Here is a 20,559-nt window from a genome sequence, read left to right on the forward strand (position 1 = left end):
ATGTGAACAGCGCGTAGCGTTGCACAGTTGGAGGTGAGCCGCCAGCAGTGGTGGATGTGGGGAGAGAGATGGCGGAGGTTTGTAATTTGTCATGAACTGATATATATATTATGACTTGTGATGATATTAAGGTAAATACATTGTTTGTTCTCTATTAATATCTTTCATTTGCTAACTATCCCTATCAGTAGTTAGTGCCTTTAGTAGTTTGAATCTTTTATTTAGCTGGCAGTAGTGGCGCTCGCTGTATTGCAGTAGCTTGAGCAGCGAAGATTTTTGTGAGGTAAGTGATTTGTGAAAGGTATAGTTTAATGTTAGTCAGGGCCATTCTTTTGTAGAGATTTTTGAAAGTCAGATTGCGTTGCGCTAACAAAATATTTTGTTAGCGCAACGCAATCTGACTTTCAAAAATCTCTACAAAAGAATGGCCCTGACTAACATTAAACTATACCTTTCACAAATCACTTACCTCACAAAAATCTTCGCTGCTCAAGCTACTGCAATACAGCGAGCGCCACTACTGCCAGCTAAATAAAAGATTCAAACTACTAAAGGCACTAACTACTGATAGGGATAGTTAGCAAATGAAAGATATTAATAGAGAACAAACAATGTATTTACCTTAATATCATCACAAGTCATAATATATATATCAGTTCATGACAAATTACAAACCTCCGCCATCTCTCTCCCCACATCCACCACTGCTGGCGGCTCACCTCCAACTGTGCAACGCTACGCGCTGTTCACATCCAGCTGTCGCTGCCCAACACTACAATGGCAGACAACAATGCAAACCAGCCACAGACCGCACACAGCACAGCCAGTGATTTTCATATTGAGCGCTACGTAACGTTGCCAATAAGAAAACATAAACAGCCTACTTACATAGAGAAAACATAAACAGCCTGAGAAAACATAAACAGCCTACTTACAACCTCTTATTTGGTTTTTAGCGCAAAGGACAAAGGAACGTTCCGATCGGCATTATGGCAGAAAGACACATTACAAGACCTATGCTTTATCGCTACCGATGAAACTTTTGGAAATGAACTGGCAAACAGGAAAATTTAGACTCTTTCCCATACAGCCAAATTAGGCCCATTCTCTTTGATTATGGCATACAGATACCGATAGTAAATTCAACTGCTAAAGCTCGCCGGAATTATTAAAAAAAGCGAGCTGACAACAATATTCTGACAAACTCGACGAGATTCTTGATTTCATTCCGTGCAAATTAAGAACTATGACAGAGTTATTAATGCTGTCAAAGAGGTAGCAAAACGAACGATACCCGGAGTCACAGTATGTTCCAGAATGCTCGTAAGAGTGTGATGAGATTATGAGGAATATCAGTTCACACGTCCTGTAACCTCCTCACTACGCGCTTCTGTATGAAATTTAGACCACATTAACCTCCCACGCTACAAAAATATACGTATTATCAAAACTATATACCTACAATCTGTTATCCAACTTTAAGTCGTATGCTGACCGTTGACAAAACAGAACCTGATCTGAGTTGAACTGTAATTGGTCTGAATACAGCTCGTCTTTATATGAAATGCGCAACTGAAGTAAAACAATTCTCTGGCCCTGATCAAAAATTCCACTTACCTCGCGTCTTGACAACATTGTTTCAGATTTCTCGAAAGCACATCTGCAAACAGCAAGCAGACAGCGGTTAAGCTAGACTTCTATTTCTAGATAAACATTCAAACTGTTGCGTACCACGTGGTGCAGTGTGGTAATGCGTAATGATAAACCTTCTTTAAACTGTGAGATCGGGAGAGTAACCATCTCTATGAAATGATATTCCAGGACAACGATTTTAGTATGAAGTATGGATTCAAAGAGACAGAGTAAAATTTCGCGTGATGTTCACACATAACATTGGTCTGAACAGTACTATGTTTAACAAAGTGAACAATGATTTGAAAAGGGTACATTGCCAACATAAAATTCTATATAAACCAAACAGTTTAATCAGGTGATATGTTAATGCATGCTTCAGTGGGATCGTCTCTCCCTCACCTCTCACCAAGTTAACTAGCTGACAATAACCATTCCCAGCTGCGCAGTGTTGCTGTCTTACCTCAAACTCCTTCTCTTTGAAAATAATAACGTTACTCGAAATTTACATCCTTTTCGCCTTCCAGTATATGCATTATCTTCATCGTTGTCCTTTACAACAAATCTTTCTTCACCTAACAGGTACAACCACACGACATCACAGCACTGCTGAATAAGTGGATCAGCTGCCACACTTCAACTAAGAAAGTATAAGACTGCTCAGAGGCAAAGCCTGTGCCACAACAACACCAAAGATCGTTTAAGGGGAGCCGGAACGATGAAAATGACAAAATTAAGGTTTTTTGGTTTTTTCCTTATAAAGTTATTTGGTGTTTTTTGAATAAAACAAATCAAGTTTCACCCTTATAACTGAATTCTAAGTGTGTTTTGTATCGCTGCAAAGTTTACGCGCACGGTAAATGGTTGTAGCGACTTGGTGTGTCACCTCTGACGGCCACTCGCTGGCAGCAAGCACGGTATCTTTGTGGAATTAGTCAGTGTTTTGTTTTCCAACGTTGTATGGCTTTATCTCTGTGACAAGTGACTGTTAATATCGGTAAACATAAACGCTATACCGTGTGTGTTGACTTGTGGAGTTTGCTTTGTGTTGTTTAGCTGTTTAATTTTGCGTATTTAACGAATTTTGGTCGTACCTGTTTTACTTATTTGGTTTGTGGATATCAATATGCCCCGTTTCAGCAATCGAGTGTTTAAGAAAAGGTACAATGAGTGGAAGAAGGAAGATGCTGATCCGGATGCTTCACCGGCTACTCCAAATGAATGTGATAGAACTTCTTCCAGCAAGAAACTTTGTGACAGCAAAGAAAAATTTGAGAACTATGAATGTGACAGTAATGATGTGAATGAAAGAATCAACATTTCCTTGCTCTCTAATATTTTGAAGCATAACGTACTATGCCAAGTTTGCAAAGAAAGAGGACTGGAATTGAAAAAAAACTTCACACATTGGTTTGGCACGTAAAATGTTATTGAAGTGTAACAATGTGCTACAGAAGCTTCGTTTTCTAATTCTAACAGTATTCCTCGTAGTGGTAATTGCGGAAATAAAGTGTATGATATATATATTAGGCTAGTGTATGGCTTGCGTTGCATTGGCCAGGGCAGTGCTGCAGGGACAATGTTATGTGGAATTATGAACTTGCCAAAACAACCAACAAATTTTGGATTTTATAATGAATTGATGGGATCTTCTTCTGAAGATATTGCTCAAGCAACCGTGAAGAAAGCAGTTGAAGAAACTATGACAGATAATGGGAATTGTAGAGATTTAACTGTTGCTTTAAATGGATTATGGCACCGTAGAGGTCATAAATCTCTAAATGGAGTTATGACAGCTACCAGTAGAGACAGTTGCAAAGTAATTGTAGATGTAGGGGCAATACCAAGGACGAACATAGTGAAAGTTGTGAAGCAAATTTTCACGGAATTTTTTCAGCTCACAGAAGTGGTATAATGTACGATACACTGACTATCTAGGAGATGGTGATTCTAAGGGATATAAAGCTGTATAGGAACTCAAACCTTATGGCAGTGAAACTCACATTAAAAAATAGGACTGCACTGTGTCGTGACTTGGCAAGACAACCAAGCCACTCTGAGGAAGCCGAAAGGCACGCGTTTAAGCTCACGCAGGCTGGCGTGAGGTCTGGAACAGTGAAAGGAATAGAGACTAGCAAAATAGGTACGTAGCTTCTGGAATACTTAACTTTAATCCATAATTGGTGAACATCGGTCTGACGGTACATGCATCACAAGATAAATAGCAAATGATAATGGCGCCTTGCTAGGTCGTAGCAAATGACGTAGCTGAAGGCTTTGTTAACTATCGTCCCGGCAAATGAGAGCGTAATTTGTCAGTGAACCATCGCTAGCAAAGTCGGCTGTACAACTGGGGCGAGTGCTAGGAAGTCTCTCTAGACCTTCCGTGTGGCGGTGCTCGGTCTGCAGTCACTGATAGTGGCGACACACGGGTCCGAAGTATACTAACGGACCGCGGCCGATTTAAAGGCTACCACCTAGCAAGTGTGGTGTCTGGCGGTGACACCACACACTGGACATGTGCAGAAGCGCGTGGGGGCTCGCTTGCGCAAACTAAAGCGGACATCAGGATCCCAGAAGCTTAATGATGATAAGACCCTTGGAGGAAGAGGAAGATTGACAGATGAAGCAATTGATAGATTGCAGAGGTATTATAGGTGTGTAATTAGGCAAAATAAGAAAAGCTTTGAGCATATGAGGAGAGCAGTATGGGCATTATTTTTTCGTACTGCATTAACAAACGAGCGCCCACAACATGCACTCTGCCCCACAGGTGATGACTCACGGTGTAAGTACCAATCAGGAAAGGAATATGCCCATAAAACAGTTGCCAAATGCTGTAATTGATGTAATTAAGCCCATATTCAGAGATTTATCACAGCCAAGTTTATTGGAAAAGTGTTTACATGGGAAAACACAAAATTCAAATGAAAGTGTAAATAATTTAAATTGGATTAGGATTTCCAAAAGAGTGTCTGTACAGATAAAACATTGCATTTTGGTGTGTATGATGCAGTGGCAACATACGTGATGTGCTGAAACGTTTAGGTTTCCAACCAGGACACAACACCATTTCCACAATGCGCCTATTGATGAAGAAAGACTAAGAGGTGCAGGAAGAAGAGACAAAAGCCTACAACATGCAGCAAAAGGGAAGAAAAGACCAGTGAAAAGGAAACTAACACTGGAAAAAGAAGAGGGTGCTGATAATCCATCATATGGGGCAGGAATGTACAGTCCTGGAAATGGAAAAAAGAACACATTGACACCGGTGTGTCAGACCCACCACACTTGCTCCGGACACTGCGAGAGGGCTGTACAAGCAATGATCACACGCACGGCACAGCGGACACACCAGGAACCGCGGTGTTGGCCGTCGAATGGCGCTAGCTGCGCAGCATTTGTGCACCGCCGCCGTCAGTGTCAGCCAGTTTGCCGTGGCATACGGACCTCCATCGCAGTCTTTAACACTGGTAGCATGCCGCGACAGCGTGGACGTGAACCGTATGTGCAGCTGACGGACTTTGAGCGAGGGCGTATAGTGGGCATGCGGGAGGCCGGGTGGACGAACCGCCGAATTGCTCAACACGTGGGGCGTGAGGTCTCCACAGTACATCGATGTTGTCGCCAGTGGTAGGCGGAAGGTGCACGTGCCCATCGACCTGGGACCGGACCGCAGCGACGCACGGATGCACGCCAAGACCGTAGGATCCTACGCAGTGCCGTAGGGGACCGCACCGCCACTTCCCAGCAAATTTGGGACACTGTTGCTCCTGGGGTATCGGCGAGGACCATTCGCAACCGTCTCCATGAAGCTGGGCTACGGTCCCGCACACCGTTAGGCCGTCTTCCGCTCACGCCCCAACATCGTGCAGCCCGCCTCCAGTGGTGTCGCGACAGGCGTGAATGGAGGGACGAATGGAGACGTGTCGTCTTCAGCGTTGAGAGTCGCTTCTGCCTTGGTGCCAATGATGGTCGTATGCGTGCTTGGCGCCGTGCAGGTGAGCGCCACAATCAGGACTGCATATGACCGAGGCACACAGGGCCAACACCCGGCATCATGGTGTGGGGAGTGATCTCCTACACTGGCCGTACACCACTGGTGATCGTCGAAGGGACACTGAATAGTGCACGGTACATCCAAACCGTCATCGAACCCATCGTTCTACCATTCCTAGACCGGCAAGGGAACTTGCTGTTCCAACAGGACAATGCACGTCCGCATGTATCCCGTGCCACCCAACGTGCTCTAGAAGGTGTAAGTCAACCACCCTGGCCAGCAAGATCTCCGGATCTGTCCCCCATTGAGCATGTTTGGGACTGGATGAAGCGTCGTCTCACGCGGTCTGCACGTCCAGCACGAACGCTGGTCCAACTGAGGCGCCAGGTGGAAATGGCATGGCAAGCCGTTCCACAGGACTACATCCAGCATCTCTACGATCGTCTCCATGGGAGAATAGCAGCCTGCATTGCTGCGAAAGGTGGATATACACTGTACTAGTGCCGACATTGTGCATGCTCTGTTGCCTGTGTCTATGTGCCTGTGGTTCTGTCAGTGTGATCATGTGATGTATCTGACCCCAGGAATATGTCAATAAAGTTTCCCCTTCCTGGGACAATGAATTCACGGTGTTCTTATTTCAATTTCCAGGAGTGTATTAAAAAACTTTGGAAACAGTTTCCCCTAACTTTAAAATTATCATCTTTGAGGAACATTTTCTTAAAAACTGCTGATAGTATACCAATGAAATTGGAACACAACATTGTTTACTTCTTTTCCTTAATTTTTATTACAAATTGTAAAAAAATATTGTATAATTCAAGAGTTATATAAGGAAAACCGCAAAATTTTAGAGTAAAAAATAAGCATCTGTTTTAAAAAATTGTAAAACAAAAACCAATCAATATTTCTTAACATGGCATTATACGTTTGTAGAAAATATTCACTGAGCATGTAGTCCAAATTTCAGAGCAATACGTTTAATGGTTTTAGAAAAAATGTTCCTTCTATTTGCTAAAATTAACATGGAGGAGATGGATCGTTCGGGCTCCCCTTAACAATAACGTAACTTGCTCTCACTTTGACGTGCACGTCGATAACTTACAAAAATCGGTGCCTATTCTACAATTCAAATAAAATAGGAGACAAAAGTCTTCAAGCTCTTAATGGCAACAGAAGAAGGAAATGGGAAGAAGCTACAGAGTGCCTTGACTTCACTCACTCGAGTCGTAAATCGTGGCAGGTAACGAAGAAATTGGTTGCAGATTCTAAGCCTGAGAGATGCCAACACAACATCACACGAAACGCAGTCGCGACACGTTTATTGCAGAACTCTATAGCAGCTATGAACAAGAACCGCACTGGGCTTGTGAAGACACAGTTACGATCAAAACGCTCTCAGCAAACCCCCCACCCAGAGTCGTGCGCGAGTTCACAACCGATGAGCTGGAGGAAGCTTTGGCAAGTGTGCGTAGAAACAAAGCGGCTGGTTCCCATGAAATGTATCCTCAGTTCCTGAAAAACGCCGCCCGAAAACTAAACAGTGGCTGTTACAGCTATATACTATGATACTGATTACTGGAAAATTTCCAACTAAACTTAGGGCAGCAAAGGTATTAGCTGTCAAAGACATGGTAAATATGGCAACGAAGAATTAAATCCCCGACCGATATCACTACTTAGCGTAGTTTATAAACTACTAGAAAGAATGTTGCTAAACTGAATCCAGTCAGTCAAGCCGGTTTTCGAAAGGATCGCAATTTTTGGGTTCAAATATTGGCACCAACATCTTTCATCGAAGCAGGGTACCAATGAAAATTAAAGACTACAGTAGCATTTGTTGACCTTACGGCCGCATTTGACACCGTATGGCGTCATGGCCTGCTACTGAAATTTACAGAAATCGTATCATGTAAAAAAGTTAGTTAATATGATTGGTAGCATGATAAGCAACAACGACTTCGGAAGTATTCCTTGGAGACAGAGGGAGCAGATGGCGAAGGCATATTGATGCGCTCACTGGATGGTTCTATATTATCACTAATCCTTTTTTATCTCTATACCAGCGATATGCTCAACTAGTGGTAAAAAGATAGAATTTGATGAGGACATAGCACTAACTTATCAAGCAAGAAAGCTGGAAGAGTGTGAAGGATCTTCGACCGCACATTTTCACATAATGGGCAACTGGAAGGAACTGGAAGTTGAAGTCAATTCCATATAAAATGGAGGTAAATGGTTACCATCTTAATAACCGTGAGGCAAATCGCATATGAAATGTGATCTTGTAAAACGTCCACCTGGAACATAACCCAATCCCAAAATACTAGGCGATCATTTTAGACCTGGTTCTTACATTTAAGAACCATTTAGAAAACGTAGCAAAAAAGACTTGATATTGTGACAAAATTGGCTGCGCCAGGATGGGGTACAGTTTCAGAAGTCTTCGTAATGTTGCATTGGCATTAGTTTACTCCACTGCAGAATACTCTGCTCCTGTATGGAAAAATAGTGGACTTGTACACATACTTGACGTCGAATTGCATCAAACAATGAGAATAATCAGTGGCACTACTAAATCTGCAGCAATTCCATGGCTGCCTCTATTATGTAATGTTACACCTCCATCAATAAGGCGAGAAGCAGCAGCTATAAGAGTGTTACAAAAGGGGTCCGCTCAACAGAACTCATTTCTATATCGTCAGCTACATAATAAACCTGCCAGCAGACTCAAAACGGAAAAACCACCCTGGTCAACACAACATACGAATGTTGTATATGATGTTCGTGGAGAATGGACAGAGGTTTGGGAGTAGTTCCCCCTATAGAACTTCCCCGGCTAATTACGATATTAAAACTGATCCTAATAAACGTGTAAATCGAGGTGGTCTTCCCAGAAAACTATGGACATCCCTTAATCGAATCCACACGAGGCATGGAAGAAATGGTGCCTGTTTGTATGAATGAAATGTATCGGCTTTTGACTGTAGTGACCCAGTACAAACTATGCAACACCGGGTTGAAAAGTGTATACAACGAAAATTTCCTAGTGGATTCAGCGAGCTGTATTTGGTGACACAAAGAATTGTAGAGTGGTTAAGAGACATAGATATTCAGTTATGATCATTGCCCTGGATAGTTTGTTTGCTTCTTCATATTAGGTACATTTGTGAATATACACTACTGGCCATTAAAATTTCTAAACCAAGAAAAAATGCAGATGATAAACGGGTACTCATTGGACAAATATATTATGCTAGAACTGACATTTGATTACATTTTCAGGCAATTTGGGTGCATAGATCCTAAGAAATCAGTACACAGAACAGCCACCTCTGGCTGTAATAACGGCCTTGATACGCCTGGGAATTGAGTCAAACTGAACTTGGATGGCGTGTACAGGTACAGCTGCCCATGCAGCTTCAACACGATACCATAGTTCATCAAGACTAGTGACTGGCGTATTGTGACGAGCCAGTTGCTCGGCCACCATTGACCAGACGTTTTCAATTGGTGAGAGATCTTGAGAATGTGCTGGCCAGGGCAGCAATCGAACATTTTCTGTATCAAGAAAGGCCCGTACAGGACCTGCAACATGCGGTCGTGCATTATCCTGCTGAAATGTAGCGTTTCGCAGGGATCGAATGAAGGGTAGAGCCACGAGTCGTAACACATCTGAAATGTAACGTCCACTGTTTAAAGTGCCGTCAATGCGAACAAGAGGTGACCGAGACGTGTAACCAATGGCACCCCACCATCACGCCGGGTGCTACGCCAGTATGGCGATGACGAATACACGCTTCCAGTGTGCGTTCACCGCGGTGTCGCCAAACACGGATGCGACCATCATGATGCTGTAAACAGAACCTGGATTCATCCGAAAAAATGACGTTTTGCCATTCGTGCACGCAGGTTCGTCGTTGAGTACACTATCGCAGGCGCTCCTGTCTGCGACGCAGCGTCAATCGTAACCGCAGCCATGGTCTCCGAGCTGATGGTCCATGCTGCTGTAAACGTCGTCGAATTGTTCGTGCAGATGGTTGTTGTCTTGCAAACGTCCCCATCTGTTGACTCAGGGATCGAGACGTGGCTCACGATCCGTTACAGCCATGCGGATAAGATGCCTGTCATCTCGATTGCTAGTGCTACGTAGCCGTTGGGATCTAGCACGGCGTTCCGTATTACCCTCCTGAACCAACCGATTTCATATTCTCCTAACAGTCATTGGATCTTGACCAACGCGAGCAGCAATGTCACGATACGATAAATCGCAATCGCGATAGACAACAATCCGAGCTTTATCAAAGTCGGAAACGTGATGGTACGAATTTGTCCTCCTTACACGAGGCATCACGACGTTTCCCCAGGCAACGCCGGTCAACTGCTATTTGTGTATGAGAAATAGGTTGGAAACTTTCCTCATGTCTGCACGTTGTAGGTGTCGCCACCGGCGCCAACCTTGTGTGAATACTCTGAAAAGCTAATCATTTGCATATCACGGCATCCTTTTCCTGTTGGTTAAATTTCGCGTCTGTAGCACGTCATCTTCATGGTGTAGCAATTTTAATGGCCAGTAGTGTATTTAATGTTTTATATATGAAGTTCTTAAATAATCCTGTAAAATGACCACGTACGCCATACGAATAAATAAATAAATTTATAAATAAAGTCCCATACTTCCCGAATAGCGGAAACTAACAAGTAAACGGCGTTCCGATGGGCCCACCTCTGTCACCTGTTGTGGCGAACTTTACCCTGGAAGAATCTGAAAAGCTTGCCTAAGGGTAGCGCTTCGCCAATCGAAGCCCTTCTGTACAAACGTGGGCGACATGCATGCTCATAATGTGGCAATATGGGAGGGACTTTCTAGACCAAATCCTCGACCGGCTCAACAAGATTCATCGAAACATTAAACTTACAATCTCGGTAGAGGAGAACAATTATCTCCCGTTTCTGGATGTCCATGACGGCACTCTGAGACATGGACTACATAGCAAACCAAACGACTAGTCATGTATCTGCTAGCGACTAGCTGTCAACATCCAGGACAGCGATACTCTAGTCGGATGGTGCTAATTCGTAGACCGCAGACCGTAAGTGATTATAACAACTTACTGAAAGAGATAGACCATCTAACAGAGACTTTCTTTCCAACAGCTATAGAAATGTTTAAATTAAGGAGACGCTGGGGGCACATAGACGTAACAGCAGGCTCCAAGGGTAAAACAATGAACGGGAACAGAATATTGTTTTCCTACCTTATGTTAGCGCAGCTTCCAAAAGAACCAGTAGAGCTCTGTCTGAGAAATTTATCAAGCCCCGGTGGGCAGCGTGAGAAGTATCTTCGAACTTCGCCACCAGATTTCTCACATTCCGCGCGAAAGGGGAAAATCTTACGACGGACAAACGGAGCGTTGTATATCCACGCACAACGCTCAACACATACGCAACATAAAACTGGGGCACGAAGATAAATCTGGTCTGGTCAAGGACAGATTAAGAGATTTCGATTTCGGAAAGACGTCTGTCATCTGCTCACCTAATTGTTTCTAGGATAGTGTTATTAAGGAGACAATCGAGACGCGAGTGTCGACGTATCTAATTAATCGAGATGTGGACTTTGACCTCGGCGCCTTTGGCAAGCAGCCTTTGTAGCAATTAGTCTGGAGGGGTCGCAGTCTGCTTTTCTCAGGGCAGTGGTCGACGGTGAACTCGAATTGCGAAAGATATTAAACAATTAGTCGGGCCACTGTAAAACTGCCGTGGAGCAGACGTTGTGAGATTTAAATGTCCCACTCCAGTGTCTATGCAGAGTCGTCAGAAATAGTGTGGAAAGCTTGTTAGGGTGTTACAGGGTAGGTTATGCTGAGAACCAACTGTTTAGAAAAAAATTCGATACATTGCGCCGTTTCCGTTTGGCATTGATAGCCAATCAGGTCGTTGCGAGCCCAATTTCGTGCACTTGCACGCGCTAAAAAGGGGTAATGCACAGATATCTGTGGGTAAAATGCCCATTAACAGTTAAAATGTGCCTTTTTCGGAAGTGATAAATTTAAACCAGGTGAGCAAAAGCTACGTCTGTTCGGTTTCAGGGAACCAAACAAAGAACACGTTTGGCGACACTATCTGTGGCAGGCTGCTTAAATTTACGCGTGCAGTGACCGAACTGGCTAACTTCAACTCTGATTAAATCTGAAACAGTGCAATGTATCGAATATTTTTCTTAACAATTATTTCTCAGTACAACCTATCCTGCAATTTTCCATCTGTTACTGACCACCCTATATAACGATGATATACCGATCCATGTCAGGGGATGGAAACAGAGAGCAGTCTTTCTGAAACGTATGAGAAAAAAACAACGTGACGCTTTTACTGCGCTGACACGCCGTGAAAACTTTCCAAGACGTTTACAGTAGCAGAAGTAAGTGTAAAGGCATGTTTCCCACGAAAGTAATAGTAAAATCTTTACAGTATATTGTATCGAATTTATTATGGAAGTAGTAGATACATCTAAGACATAAACGATCATGACGCAATTAGGTAGTTTATTTCGAAACGCCGTCCGGTGTGGCCGTGCGGTTCTAGGCGCTACAGTGTGGAACCGCGCGACCGCTATGGTCGCAGGTTCGAATCCTGCCACGGGCATGGATGTGTGTGATGTCCTTAAGTTAGTTAGGTTTAAGTAGTTCTAAGTTCTAGGGGACTGATGACCTCAGATGTTAAGTCCCATAGTGCTCAGAGCCATTTATTTCGAAACACAAGCAACGGAATATGGCGTTAAATTTCCTCGGTGGAAATTGGTGTAAAATCACTCACTGGTCAGTTGTTTGATTGCATTCTTAGAACTTTTCCAACTTCCATTCTTCCTAAGTGCCTCAAAATTTCTCTTCGGCATTGATTTTGTTAGGGTCTGTAGTTCTTACAGTGAGGTTGTCGGCCACTCTTCTCGTATCGCTTTTTTCAGCTCACATACGGCCCTAAATTGCCTTCGATTTCGATAAACATGTTTTTTACAGGGCCCATATATGGGCTACGTGCAGGTCAAGGCAAGAAATCGATATCTTTATCTTCAAATCACTTTTACTTATAGCAGAAGCATGCACAGATGGATTATCTTGTTGAAGCATTAGACTTTTATTCCCTAGGTCCTCATACATTCTTATCAGGTCTGTCTGTAACATCACAGTGCACATGTTATAGTTCATTCTAATGTTCAGTCACGGAATGCGGGACTTACGTTTAGTGTAGAAGTCTGCTCAAACCAAAAGATTTTCAACACCAAAATTTTTGTTCAGTCTCACCTGCTGCTATGTTCACCTATCATGCCAGTAATACTGAAATCCATGCGATCCATCTAAATTAAACTTCTTCTCATCACTGAAGATCACTTTATCTCATTCTGAAGTCCATGACGCACAGGGTGAAAATTAATAAAACCAAAAGAACCTGCAGGGGCGGTTTCCTGACTGAAAGTTGAGGAAAAGAGGTGCTACGAACATCTGTCCTGAAATGCGTCGTTGTCACGGTAGATAGCCCTGACGAATGAAAGTTCCTCTGACGACTTGGCGTGTGTTCCTCGTGTGTTGCAGGCTGTGTGATTGACGCAGTGCACTGCGGTCCGGTATTCATGTAGGGGTCAAGCAGAGATGATGCTTGTGCACGGCTAAACACGTGGATACGGTCGAGAGGTAGCACGGCTATACACCAAAACAAGTACCTTCACAGACACCAACCACATCACACAACATTTCAAGCCCTTTTTGGGCGTTTGTGTGATCGTGGGTTATTCCAGACAGAAGAAAGTGCAGGGAAGAGGTAAACTGTGCGTGCGCCAGATTTGGAGGACCGGCTCGTACAGGATTTTGAGACTAATGCAAGTACAAGCTTCGGGCATGTGGCCTGCCAACGTGGTGCAAGCCAAAGTATGATTACGTGTATCCTGCATGACGATCGCCACTACCCCTGTCACCTGCAATAAGTGCAGCAGTCAGAGGAACTTTCATTCGTCAGAGCGCTCTCCCCCGCCAACGTTGCGTTTCTGGGCGTATGTTCATAGGACTTCTTTCCTCCATTTGCAGTCAGGAATCAAATCCTGCAGTTTGGCTGTTTTATTAATGTTCACCCTGTATGTTTTTCAGCAGAATCCAACACAGACTATTTATGTTTGGGAGTTAAAGCACGTTTCTGCCACCGTTTCTTGAGTGCAAAATGTTTGTGAATTGACAAAATGTGTCGTACACGTCGCGCAGTTACTGACAACTGTAAATCAGCAACAAGCTGAGAAGAATAACGTTTTGTGGCCCTTGCTTTGCGCAAAACGAACCGTCTAGATGCCTCAATTAATTTTCTCGCCCAGTCTAAAGAAATTATCAATCACTGAGCATGAACGGTTCAACTTCTTCGCAATTTGACAATTACAAAGTCTAATTTCGTTGTACTCACCAGTTTTTGCTTTTTCATCTCACGACATCTGTTTTTCCGCGTGGCGCTGTCACAAACATTGTTTATGTACACAACACACACTGCCACTAATGGTGTCTGTTTCCCACCTGCAGTAAAGGCATACACTCACACACTAACACCACGCAGAGCCGACTGCCTTTGTACTGAGTTCCGCCCTCTATTACACTACTGGCAATTAAAATTGCTACACCACGGAGAAATAACAGATGATAAACGGGTATTCATTGGACAATTATATTATACTACAACTGACATGTGATTACATGTTCACGCAATTTGGGTGGATAGATCCTGAGAAATCAGCACCCAGAACAACCACCTATGGCCGTAATAACGGCCTTGATACGCCTGGGCATTGAGTCAAACAGAGCTTCGATGGCGTGTACAGGTACAGCTGCCCATGCAGCTTCAACACGATACCACAGTTCATCAAGACTAGTGACTGGTGTATCCTGACGAGCCAGTTTGTCGACCACCATTGGCCAGACGTTTTCAATTGGTGAGAGGTCAGGAGAATGTGCTGGCCAGGGCAACAGTCGAACATTTTCTGTGTCCAGAAACGCCCGTACAGGACCTGCAACATGCGGTAGTGCATTATCCTGCTGAAATTTAGGACTTTACGGGGATCGAATGAAGGGTAGAGCCACGGGTCGTAACACATCTGAAATGTAACGTCCAATCTTCAAAGTGCCGTCAATGCGATCAAGAGGTGACCGAGACGTGTAACCAATGGCATCCGATACCATCAAGCCGGGTGATACGCCAGTATGGCGATGACGAATACGCGCTTCCAATGTGCGTTCAATCGATGTCGCCAAACACGGATGCGACCATCATGAGCTGTAAACAGAACCTGGATTCATCCGGAAAAATGACGTTTTGCCATTTGTGCACCGAGGTTCGTCGTTGAGTACACCATCGCAGGCGCTTCTGTGTGTGATGCAGCGTCAAGGGTACCCTCAGCCATGGTCTTCGAGTTGATAGTCCACGCTGCTGCAAACGTCGTCGAACTGTTCGTGCAGATGGTTGTTGTCTTGCAAACGTCCCCATCTGTTGACTCAGAGATCGAGTCGTGGCTGCACGATCCGTTACAGCCATCCGAATAAGATGCCTGTCATCTCGACTGCTAGTGATACGAGGCCGTTGGGATCCAGCACAGAGTTCCGTATTACCCTCCTGAACACATCGATTCCATATTCTGCTAACAGTCATTGGATTTCGACCAACGCGAGCAGCAATGTCGCATTACGGTAAACCGCAATCGCGATAGGCTACAATCCGACCTTTATGAAAGTCGGAAACGTGATGGTACGAATTTCTCCTCCTTACACGAGGCATCACAACAACGTTTCACCAGGCAACGCCGGTCAACTGCTGTATGTGTATGAGAAATCGGTTGGAAACTTTCCTCATGTCAGCACGTTGTAGGTGTCGCCACCGGCGCGACCCTTGTGTGAATGCTCTGAAAAGCTAATCATTTGCATATCACAGCATCTGGCGGTTAAATTTCACGTCTGTAGCACGTAATCTTCGTGGTGTAGCAATTTTAATGGCCAGTAGTGTATGTGAATCGTTGGTATCTTGATATATACTGTGCTACTGACTTCGAATCTGATATCATTTGACTGGGTCAGTATACTGGATCTCATATTATTACATATACACTGTGCACAACTACTCCAAGCGACAATGTTAATTTTCCTACAAATATCCATGCATTCCTACCGATTTTCACTACTGTACGAGCAAGTGTGTGTTTAGGAACTGACGCCTGATCACACACATCCATGAAATTCGTCCAGATTAAGTGACGAAGATACACCCGGCACATCATTTCAGCTTCAAGCCTGTTCCACCGCTGTCCGCAGCGCTCACACGTGAGGTCTGGCACCGGCTGTAGTTCCACGGAGCAGACGGGCGTTGTCGCCTGGGGCGACCACGCGCGCGCCTCTGCGCGCACTCCTATCTACTGAATCATTTAGGTCCAATTGAATACAAATCCGCAGATAATCTGGCCGTTTGTTTCCTTAATTGGGCGACCGAGCCGCTCGGCAGCAGCCAATTGAAGAGCACAAATTAGCCACGGCCGGCGCCGTAAATCTCGAAGCACTCGTATCTGGCGATCGGCCGGGCGTCGCGCGGTTTCCCGCCGGGTAGGCAGCAGGGGAACCCCCGCTGGGCGCTGCCCACGGGAACTGCGGCTCGAGGTCCGGTCGGCCATTACCGTCCAGATAAATGCGAACGTAAAACCAATTACAACGCGCAGAGGTTTTTCGCTAAATGGCACACGCACAGGGCAATCAATATTCGGTAGATTAACGAATATCTCAACACACACAGATCTTATTTATACTGAGTCTGCCGAGCGGGGTAGCAATGCCGTCTGCGCGTGGCTCCCCCCCCCCCCCCACCCGTCGGAGGTTCGAGTCCCTGCCTTGGGCATGGGGCATGGGTGTGTGACCGTAGCGTAAGTTAGTTTATGTTAGATTAAGTAGCGTGTAGGCTTAGGGACCGATGACCTCAGCAGTTCGGTCCATAAGACCTTACCACAAATTTCTAATTTTATACTGAGTCTGAAATGTTGTGATACGAATTTTGTATTTGCCTTGTGTTTGCATGTCAAGATGTGGGATACAAGATGGTAACGTCAGGGGGAATGTTCCTGCGAATAAGAGGATAAGACAGGTTTGTATACAAGATGAACACCAATTTCACCGACAAAATTTCGGACATTCTTCTTTTCTGATTATTTAGTATAAGAGCCTGTGGTCTCCCGTGGATCGCTACAGATTAATCATGTAATTATGATTAATTCGTTTTATTGTGTTCAAATGTGTGTGAAATCGTATGGGACTTAACTGCTAAAGTCATCAGTCCGTAAGCTTACACACTACTTAACCTAAATTACCCTAAGGACAAACACACACACCCATGCCCGAGGGAGGACTCGAACCTCCACCGGGACCAGCCTCACAGTCCATGACTGCAGCGCCTTAGATCAGTTTATTACCCCGGTTACCAACGTTTCTATGAGAACCTGTGAAAGCTGTTTCAGTGGAACTAGCCTGGAGATGTAGTTAAGCCCGATATAGATCATGCTTCAGTCAGAAGGAGCAGGTGGAATACCTGCTGCTTCGACCGTGTGGAGAATACCTGGTTAGATAGCGACTGCCTGCGATGGAGAGGGTGGCTGGTCGCTCACTCGGTGACGAGACACCTGGGAACACTTGACGCAGAGAATTAATTCCACTCTCGGAAACGTTTGTGAAGATTCCTTGCGACCCTGCAGTCGCTGCGGAACCGTATCGAATGAGAGAACTCCGAATCTGTTTTGCATACATAACACGGAGATCTCCTGGGAGCCACCAAACACCAGCCAAGTTAAACTGCTCCCGGAAGTATTTGGTACGATGCCTTGCGGCCCCGGTGGTTATTATGGAACCATAGCGGCACTGGGAATTCCGAGGCTATTTTGCAAGCCAGAATGGAGGTGTGCCGGCAGGAAATTTACCTGGGAGGATCAAGAGGGCAGTGAGGGTTGTAGGGAACTGAGTGGCCAGCTCGTCGTTGTGGTTGTTTGTGAGACAGCCATTCGAAAAAGGCCAGAGGCCAAGATTTGTGTACAGCGTACAGAAGTCTTGGTCAGGAGTCAGAGACGGTGCCCGTAGTGTAATTGTGAAGTGATGACAGGTTGTGAGGTGTTGGAAGTAGCCGCGGGAGGACGAGGATAGCAGTTCGGCAAGGGCCGCTGGAGAATGGTGTGGCACGGCGCTCACTGACAAATGTGAAGCACGGTAGCAAACTTTCTGTTGTTTCATTTAAGCGTGGAACCAAATACACTGCTGGAAAAAAATAGTACACCTGGACAGATGACGTTGATTTTGAGCCGATGATGGTATATGACACCTGGAGGATAGTAGATGTACTGATAATGATTTCAACGTCGTTCACCAACAGATAGTGTAGTGGCCTCGCTACTGGGGCGCCATCTGAATCTACTCTTTAATAGGGAATTCTGACAGCCAGAAGACTCAGTGTGGTGCAGACGTATGAAGCAAGCAGTCAACCATGCCAATGAGACGCGCTCGTGCTTTCTACAGCCAACTGAGTGAGTGTGAAAGGGGTCAAATTGTGGCCTTCTGAGTGGTGGGATGGACCTTTCCGAGAATTGCGACGCAAATTGGACATGGTGCGTCATTTGTACAGCGATGATGGTATCAGTGGTCACGTGAACATCCTAACATCAGTAGACGAGGTTCTGGACGTCCACGCAGCACCGCAGACGGCTGCCAGGACCGCCTTATTTTAAGGGCAGCAGTGGCTAATCGTACAGCGACCACAGCACAGATAAGAGGGCTTGTGAGTCCAGACGTTTCAACACGAACTCTACGAACGGGTAATTAGCACTGGGACTACCGGCACGCACGCTTTTGGCCCGTCTTTCATTCACGCCACGGCGTCGGCACGCACCGCTCAACTGCTCCCGTCAGAAGAGCACTTGCCAGGTGGAATGGAGCGCCGTGGTCTTCAGTGATCGAAACAGATCCTGCCTGCACGTAAGCGATGGTGGTTTACGCGTTCCACGTGGACTTCGTGAGCTATGTCTCGTTGAGTGCGATAAGCTACAACTCTCGTTCAACTTTGGTGTTCTGGAGGTGACTGTACCCAGCGTTCGGTACCTGCAGAACGTTGTGTCCCGACTCTTTAGCTGTTCTTGCAAATGGAAGGTGATGTGATGTTCCAAGAGGATAATGGTTGTACACCACTGTTCGTGAAACCCTATGTGCTCTGTAAGACGTGCAGCAACTTCCCCCAGCCAACACGATCTCCGGATATGTTTACAGCCGAGAACGCGTGGGATATGATGGTACGATAAGTGACTCGTGCGACTGGTTATCCAACAACTCTTACAGTTCGAGAGGGCGTGGCGGAACATATCCCAGGACAGTATCCGCCATCTATTCGATCGACTGAGTAGAGCGGTGGATTAATAACATTAATAATTCATAAGTAATAGGAAATATTAGAATATTGTTCGCCTTCTTTTACGAGAGCCGGCCGTTGTGACCGAGCGGTTCTAGGCGAATCAGTCCGGAACCGCGCTGCTGCTACGGTCGCAGGTTCGAATCCTGCCTCGGGCATGGATGTGTGTGATGTCCTTAGGTTAGTTAGGTTTAAGTAGTTCTAAGTCTAGGGGACTGATCACTCGAGATATTAAGTCCCATACTGCTTAGAGCCATTTGAACCATTTTTTTCTTTTACTAGAACCTGGAAACTATTTCTGTGGTCAGCCAGAATGCGATGAAGAACATACTGACCATAGTCCCCAGTCTGCAAGTCCACAGTATTGTCCAGACCACGCAAAGAAATGTTTCAGTTCTCTGTTTACTCACTAGGATCAGGACTATGAGTATAAATAAAGATTTTTAGTTCTAAAAGATAGATTTCGTAAATTTTCACATGCACAACACTGTAATACTCATTATGTTAACACTAATAATAAATCTCTCTATCCTAAACAGCACTATGAGCAGTTCAGAGGCGGCCTCTATGGTAAGTCCCCATTAAATTGTCTTTCGCCCTGACTTCAGATAATCTAAATAATATTGCTCGCACCAAAAGTGGAAAATAATTGTCACCTCTTGCCACACGGATCTGTCAGCATTACGGGCGGCACCCTTACAGTTACTTCCGCAAAATCTAAGAGATCCAGGTCGGTGTAGAGTCCTCGCGATTTCATTTCCTATTTGTACTGAAAACATGAGTTTAGTTGCGGTCTGGCTGTGACGTCATCCGAGGCATCCCGTACTCCAGCGTTTGACTGACGTGGACCGTACGTTAGCTGGGTGCGAAGTGAAGCGAAGTGTTGCCTCTCAGGCCGTCTTTATATACGGACGCAGCGGACGACCAAGGGAAAAATTGCTGTTATCCGCTGTATGCCCACGGTAGTAGCCTCTAAACGGTCGCTTTCTCAGACACACAATGTTTTATAACAATGTCATGAATCAATTTAGAATCTTCTTAATTTTTTTTGAATGTGGGTGAGTAGGTTTTAATCACAGAAAATGTTTTAGCTCGCCTACATATAAACTTTGCCGTCTAGAATTTTTAGAACGTAACTGACAGCTGAACATGACCTCTGAACTACAACTTTAAGAGACCTAGAAATTTGTTTAATAGATTTCATCACGTGCTGTAACCAGAACTTTCTAGCATTAATATAACAGATACTACAAACAAGGACATTTTGTTCTAAATTTAGTTTTCAGTAAATTACGCGAAAAATATTAGAGATAGCTCAATGGGGACACCTAGTTACTATTTTCCTGTTGAACTGGAGAGTCATAAAAATTTTCATATATCTAAGTCTAATATTTAGCGCCTTCAAATTTTCTGAAATACGTGGATTCTGACCAAAATATTCCTCTAATCAAGCCGAAACTTGTAACAGTTAATTTTGA

The sequence above is a fragment of the Schistocerca serialis genome, chromosome 6 (assembly GCF_023864345.2).
Source record: "Schistocerca serialis cubense isolate TAMUIC-IGC-003099 chromosome 6, iqSchSeri2.2, whole genome shotgun sequence".
Classification (NCBI taxonomy): domain Eukaryota; kingdom Metazoa; phylum Arthropoda; class Insecta; order Orthoptera; family Acrididae; genus Schistocerca; species Schistocerca serialis.